Below are 8,352 nucleotides of genomic sequence, written 5' to 3' on the forward strand. Positions count from 1 at the left end.
CTTATATGCATATATGTATGTATATATATGTATATAAAACATATATAACATGCTCTGACTATATCATTTGGATCAAAGTTACATGAAGATATTATTTTCTTTGCTGTAAGTTCTGCAGCACATATCACCACTCGATAAGTACTTCTTGATGACTTAATATATATGCACTTCTCTTTTCATATTTTGTTTTAATTAAACAATATATGTATATTCAACTAAATATAGTTTTATTAACTGATATAACCCCAAAATTATAACCCCAAAATTATAACCCAATACGCTATTGGGTTTTTCTAAATAAAATTATATATAAAATTTACAAATATCAGATATCCTGATAGTGCTTAACTATAGAGGTTCTATCCCTAGATCATACAAATGCTCCATTTTGTAGTCAAATGGGTAAATGAAAGAATACATGAATGGAACCAGCCATTTGAATTCTATGATGAGGGAGGGGCAATTACCAGAGACTAGGCCATGTTGATTGGAAAAATATCCAAATACAAATGTTTTGGGGAATAAAAACTAAAATAGTATTGTGATTGGATTATAATGTTGGCAGTTATATCAATTAATAAAACTGCATAATTCAGTTTTTATTTAATTAACAATTATAAAACATGATGAAAATATAAGTATATATACTGATCTCATGTTGGTTGCAGAGTTATATAGAGGAGTTCTAATATAATGCCTACTCAGGAAAGAGAAATAGGAGAAAGGAAAAAAGGAAAATAGCCATTTTATTAGGGAGGCAGTCCTATTAAATGAATACATGCCCAGGAGTGTTCATGTGAGAGAAGTCAAGTTATCCTCAATGGTTATTATTTTAAGCTTCTTCCATAGGTTGAACATCTTTAATATTTAAAATGTAGTACTATAAAATTGTTTACATATACATTTTATATATTTGGAATATACATTTATTTGGACATATCACAGAGACGTTTACACAAAAGTAACTACAGTGTGTTTTATTAGTGACCAAAGAATTTTCAAGAGTGATTTTGACTATCCCTTATTAACCAACCTGGAATGTTAACCATTTGTATATCTCATCTTTTTGCTGTAGCAATGTTTCATAGCAAACAGCATGGGAAATAAGTGGCTTAAAGGCAAAACCACTTATTTTGTGTCCATGGGTATATGAATCAGCTGCATCTCTGCTTGACTCTGCTAGGCTGTACCGGGTTCAGTAAGATTCATCTCCAAGATGCAGGTTGGCTCTAAATGTGTGTTTAGATCCAAGCTGAAAGGGCATACCCTATCTGGGATATGAAATTCTCACACCTGTGGACAGGGGCACAAGAGAGAACTAACCAGTCCATGCAAGCACAGATAAAGCCTCTCTTTGGATATGCTCATGTGTCATACCCTCTAACATTGTTTTGGCCAGAGGGAATCACATAGTCAAATGCAACACTCACAGGGTGGGAAAATAAAATACTCCCCTAGAAGTGGGTAAGAAAGATTAATATTTTCTGAATAACAAAATATACAATATTATGTAAGTACAACTCCAAAGTTGGCTAAATTTTCCTTATGAAAAAATACCTACAATGTTCAGTTTGTGTTATACATAAAAAAGAATTAGGAAATATTATATTTCAGAAACATTTGTTTCTGTTTTCCCCAAACTTAGGCTCTTTTGATTTCAGTATTTTTAATAAGATTTTGAACAGCTTTTTATAATTTCTTTGCATTGCTTTAGTTTGTGGCAAAGAATATTAAACAAGTTTGTTAGAGATTTCAACATATACCATGATTTGGTCTACTAATTAGCTTTATAGAAACAGAAGGGATGAAGTCCCATAGAAGTGTTATTTATGGAGAATCTAAATTTATTCCAAGTGAACTTGTTTATTATTAACTGTCCTTTGCAAAAAAAAAAAATTGCTATAGCTATATTTAATGAGAAGCATAAATCACACCTAATGGACCATGATTCAGATTACCACCAATTTATGATGCTAAAATATGGACATAGGAATCTATCTTTCTATGACTAGTTCAATTTGTGTTGAAATATTTATGGATGGGGAGAATAGCTTTAATTTTTTTAAAAAACTGCATCAATGGAACATTGCATGTCTTTGTTTTATTTGGTTTATAAATATTGAAGTCATAAATATTGTTGATTAAAACTAGGAAATGAAACTATAAAGGCAGGCAAGCATGTCAACCTAGAAAACCTGTCTAAACAACAGCAACAACAACAAAAAAACAATTTTGGGGACAAGGAAGACGAGGAGAGAAAAAGAAGTATGTGAATTAATGTTGTATTAATGGTATCAGTCCCCTATTTGCAGAAGCTTGTGACACTGGGTCATTGGGTCGTATACTGAAGGCTAGACCAAGTGGTTCCCAGATTGTTAGGTCATTTTGATGCTTGCAGTCTTGAGATCTAAAATGTGAATGTCTTCAGTTTAGCAGAAGAGTACATTTTAAAATTTAAGATGAGAACATAGTTCATGCATTTCAATGTTCTCCTAAATTTAGACTTTTCCTAACACCATAACAATTAGAGGAATGACTAGCTTTTTCAATACTTCACCCAAAGCTAAGGTGTATGATGAGGGGCATTTCCTACTTCTTCATTCTCCTCCTTTATTCCTTACATGGCTGTGATAATTAATCTCCTACTGATAGTTACTTAGTGTTTTTCTAGCCTTTTTTTTCTTATCATATAGGTCGTACATGCCTACCTATTTTACATATGTATTTCAGCAATGATTGTGAAAGTGTCGATTGAGTACTGAAAGCCAGATTCTTTCCTCTAGTCACTTATATTTAGAGTAGCTCGTTTGTAAATAAATAGGCAATATAAAATCTGTGGGGGGCTTCTCAAGGATACCTTATTTTCTGATAAGTGACAGGTGTGAAGAGAGTGTGCATTGCTTCTGTCCCTTTCTCCTTCTTTCTTCCTGGAATAGACTTGGTTTCTGATGAGTCTGACATATTGAAACCATGATGAAACAAGTACAGGGAGAAAAACACAAGATGCTTTAAGGATGTCAGGGAAGAATAAGAGAGTCCTCAAACGGGTTAGATTGTTGAACTTCTTTGCCAACATCAAACACTGTCTATGTCCAATTATATGTGGAAAACAAAAGACTCTATTTTTAAAGGCATGATTTATCGAGTTTTTTTAAAGGCATGATTTATCAAGTTTTCAGTTCTTTGTGTCAGAAGCACCTGTACACAGTATAGAATATTTATGTAGAATAAATGTTATATAGAATTTCAATTATAAACAATATCAAATTTTCTTTTAAAAATTATTCAAATTTACACTCTACAAACAGCAAATAAGAATGCATGTTATCCTACATCTCTACGATATTGTTACTAGTTTATGTATTCCCTAACATTTATTAAGTGCTTAATAAATGTGCCCAGCATTTGTAAGAACAGGAAAATAATAAGGCTTCTGCCTTCCATGTTTCCAGTTATGTTTTTAGGTCGATTTTATTTGTTTCCTTCATTAATCCTGCAAAGTTCTTTATATTTTGTGTTTGTTCTATGGTTTAGATCAAAGGACAATATAAGAAGTTTAGAGAAAAGATTCTAGAATCAGTATGCTTGGGACAGGAATCTTGTCACCTCTATAGCTATGTGATGATGGCCCATTTAACTTCCCTGAGACTCAGTTTCACCTGTAACTTGAGGATAATAAGAATACCTATTGTAAGACTTATGAGTTATACTCAGCACCTAGAACAGATACTGTCTAACGTCACCAAATATTATAAGATTTTCAATTTATTTTATAATTAGTTTATATGTATAAATGTTACAAATTTCGGCATATTAATTTGCATATCATTGTCTTTTAAAATTTTGTACTGCTTACAATAGCTTAACTGTAATGTTTGTAGATTAATCATATTATCTGAAAATGATGTTTTATATTTCTTTCTGATATTTATACTATTATCTTTGTTATCTAATGGAGTTAGAATTTCCAGAACAATATTTATTATAATTATTATGTTAGAAGGCTTTCTATTTGAAATATAAAATTGCTGTTTCCTAACGATGATATTTTTATCCACCTTGGCATCTATATCTATTTTCTATCTCTCTCATGATTTTGCAGTAATGTTTTTGCATAGTTTTCATACCTTTAACAATTTGTTCATTATATCAAATTAATTCCTTATTTAATTTGTAATTAAATTTATTCTTTGAATTATTGATTCAAATCAAATTATTTATTGTATTGAAGAAGTCTTTGAAAAAAGGTGTACCTAGTCCTTCTAAATGCGTAGTAATAGTGTGTGGGCCATATTCTTCCCTCTGACCTCTGTTTAATAAGGCCTATGTATTGGTACCAGGTGAGTAGAACAATTCCCTCTATATCCTCTATTGCCATTAATAGTACTGCATAACCAAGACTTTTCTCTTGATCCAGTAAGCTAGGCTGAACTTATTCAGATGGTAGTCACAGTGTTCTAAGAGAGAAGGCTGAAGCTCTGTTTCAAGGGGCTGGGAAAATAGACACCTTTTCATGGGAGGAACTACACATGAAGGTACATGGATACAAAGATTATTTTCTACAAATTATCTATTACACTCTCTCTCACTCCTGAGGAGTCATAGTAAATCTCATTTTGCAATGAGGTTTTTTGTTTTGTTTTTCTTATTTCCTCATTTATAACCTAAAGTATTTGAATCACATAATTACCAAATAATTAGATGAAATTGATAATAATTTGGCAGGTTTTCATTTAAACACTACTACTTGTTTGATATGTAAATGTTGGTGTGTGTTTTGCCATGTTTGAAACTCATTACTTCATTACTAGTTCTTGGGCAGTTCAACACCTGAATGCCTATGTCACTTTACTTGGATTAATTGTGTAGCAGCTAAATACCTTGCCTCCCTCCTGGTATATGTAAGACTGTAAAGACTGTACCTAGCTGGGTCCCAAAAGGAGGCCAATAAAATTCACATTTGGTTGTTCCATATAATGTAGGAACACTTTTTCTTTTCTAAGCAACTGGATAGTAACCATATATTAGAATTCTTAAGAGAAACAGAACATATATATACATAAAACATACCTTTTTTCTATTGTAAGGAATTGTCTCAAGTGGTTATGGAGGCTGAAAAGCTGAGATGTCCCAAGATATGCAGTTGGCAAGGTGAAGACCCAGAAGAACTGATGGCGTAAGTTCCAGTCTAAGTCCAAAGTACGTGTCAACAGCGGAAGTTCCAATATGAGTCTGAGTCAAAAGGCAGGAGAAGACCAATGTCCCACCTCAAAGACAATTAGGAAGAGAAAGTAAACTCTCCCTTACTCAGCTTTTTATTCTACTCAGGTCTCCAATGATTAGATTAGGCCTGTCCACATTGGGGAGGGCAATCTGTTGTGCTCTGTCTACTGACTCCAATGTTAATTTATCCAGAAATACCTTCACAGATACATCCAGAATAATTTTTAACCAAATATCTGGATACCCTGTGGCACAGTCAAGTTGACACATAAAATTAACTATCACAAACCATTATTTTTTGATTACACATAGATAGTAGAAATAACTGTTCCTATCTCTGCATTATTAAATCCTTCCTGGAATATCAAGAAACCATATTATCCAACAATTACTTTCGACTACCCTTGTTCCCTCACCTCTCCCCACTACACTGGGCTGCACTCTCCCTTCCTCTCTACTAGGTGTTTGGAAGATGATTAGCAGCAGTAAAATTGGTTTAGATTTTATTCATATTCCAAGAAATTGAATTTGTGTCTCTTTAAGGCATATGCATTTAAAGAAAAAATAACCTATTTTATCTGCACCTTTGATACTAAAAATTAATCAATCATTCTTAATCACAAAAATACTTTTATCATCTTTAGTGTACCCACTTACTTAGGAATTTGAACTGAAAAATATCCTAAAGATTTTCAAGAATTAAGAGTAGATAGATATGAAGAGTAATACCTAGGAACAAACTATAAGTGACTACCCACAAACAGAAATGGCTGATTATAAAAATCAGAGAACAAAAAGAGTTATGAATTATATAGTCCTGAACTAGGTGTGTATGTGTAAGCACATGCAGGAAGGGGAGTTCATACACCAAAACTCCAAAACAAAATTAGAAACATGGAAGAAAAATATATATTTATTAGAAAACAAACAAAAGCCTTTCTTGGTAGTAAGAGGAATCACTTAATTAGAGTCATTAAAAGAAGGAATTCCCTTAATACAGAATTCAAGATCTCTTTTATCATTTTTCTCTCACTTTAAATACCATTGGGATGAAAAAGGAAAAAAAAGCAAATAAAAATATTGGTGTCTAATTTTATTTGAAAACTTGTGTACAGGTCAGGTAGTTACCAGTGCATTGTTTTCAATAAAATTGAAGATGACTTAATCTAGTTATCCATGGAGATATTGTTACAACAAATTCTGATGATAAATTACCTTGTGAGTTGTTTTGTTTGTTTTTTGGCATATAAATCAGAAGAAGATTAAAGTATTCAGTGACTTTGCTATAGAAAAATTATTTCCATGTAATTTTTTTTTTTTTGGCTGCACAGCTTGTGGGATCTTAGTTCCCTGACCAGGGATTGAACCCATGCCCCTGCAGTGGACACACAGAGTCTTAACCACTGGACCACCAGGGAAGTCCCTCCATGTAATTATTTTTATGAAAATGTTTTTCAGTGATTACTCATTGTAGCATTTAGAAATTATCATCCAAATACATAAACTGATGAAAATAATACAAAACATCCATTTCATTAAGTTGGGCATTCCAATAAACATAAACTTTATATATTTGCAAATTATCTAAATGTGTTCTATTTATAATGTGTTGATCAATTGCTTGCTATTTATAAAGATTACTAAAGTCAGAAAAATTTTTAAAAATTAGACTTAAGAGCACAATATAAGTACAGAAGATGTTAATGCATATGCATGTTTTTGTTGTAGAGAAATAAGAGGACATAGTCAGACTTTAAGAAATATACATCACACTAAAACAAAACTTGCATTGTAAAAGTAGAAATATCAATCCAAAGAGGAAAGGAAGGTAGTCTTACATTGGTATAAGTAAATGATTTGCAAACTCCAGTTTAGCCATAATGTTGCTCTTCAAGTAGTATATAATAGAAGACTTGGGGTGGCGGGGGGAAGATTAAGTGTGGCTGTGCTAATTGAAAGGGAATGGGATAAATATCTAATATCCAGGAGAATTCCTGAGACTGTCAATCACAGATTTGAACGTATTATATTTGATGATATCTATATACCTTTCCAAGTATGATTTCATGAAACGTAATTAAAATACTGTCTTTAAATGGTGGCATTCACACATTTTGTCTTCAAAGTATTTATAATTCAGTTTTATAAAGTTGTATTTCTGTACTGATTATAATTTCTGTACTGATTAAATTCTATTAAAATTTTATAAGTATTTTCATCTATAAACAGTTTAAATAATGTAGAAGTGTAACATATGAAATAGAGTCACCATCCCATGCTGATCTTCATATTTATTTTCTCCTCAGGAATTCATACTGTTACAGTTTTGCATATATCTTTCTCTATTTTAATATTATAAATGTATAATGTGTATAAATATTTTTAAAGTTTTAAATGTATACTTTATATAAAGGTAAAGCAAAATGCCTCTCTTTCAAAATATAGGGTAATGTGAAACAATGTTCTGGGGGGGACAAGATGTTGGAGCAGAAGGACCTCGAACTCACCTCCTCCCACAAGAACACCAAAATCACAACTAACTGCTGAACAACCATTGATTAAAAGACTGAAATCTACATCCAAAGACAAAGAAGAAACCACAATGAGACAGTAGGATGGGTGTGCTTGTGAAATTATCAGACTCCATACCCCTGGGTGACCAACCCACAAACAGGAGAATAATTATATCACAGAAGTTCTCCATTGGGAGTGAGAGCTCTGAGCTCCATATCAGGCTCCCTAGCCTGGGGGGTCTGGCATCAAGAGGAGGAGCCCCCAGAGCATTTGGCTTTGAAGGCCAGCGGGACTTGATCACAGGAGCTCCACAGGACTGGGGGAAACAGAGACTCCACTCTTGGAGAGTACACACAAGGTCTCCTATGTACCAGGACTCAGGACAAAAGCAGTCACAACAAAGGATGATAGGCCAGACCTACCTGCTTGTCTTGGAGGGTCTCCAGGGCAGGCAGGGGGTTGTGTAGCTGTCTGGGGACATAAAAGCTGGTGGTGAACATATACAGGAGTATTCATCTGAAGGCTGACATCTTGCTTGGGTCATTATCACCAAGACCTGGCCCCACCCAATAGCCTGTAGGCTCCAGTGCTAGGATACCTCAGGCCAAACAACAA

The 8,352-nt window shown here is 33.2% G+C and overlaps 1 long non-coding RNA gene across 1 annotated transcript in view; it reads left to right on the forward strand.

The window, feature by feature from the left end:
- The window catches only part of LOC132530417 (uncharacterized), a 425,095-nt gene extending 419,896 nt beyond the window's left edge, over positions 1-5,199 (forward strand). Inside the window, exon 5 of the long non-coding RNA XR_009543797.1 lies at positions 5,088-5,199. This is a non-coding gene — a long non-coding RNA (uncharacterized LOC132530417). The remainder of the gene's footprint in view (positions 1-5,087) is intronic.
- The last annotated feature ends 3,153 nt before the right edge of the window (positions 5,200-8,352 follow it).

Source organism: Lagenorhynchus albirostris, chromosome 1 (assembly GCF_949774975.1).
Source record: "Lagenorhynchus albirostris chromosome 1, mLagAlb1.1, whole genome shotgun sequence".
NCBI lineage: Eukaryota > Metazoa > Chordata > Mammalia > Artiodactyla > Delphinidae > Lagenorhynchus > Lagenorhynchus albirostris.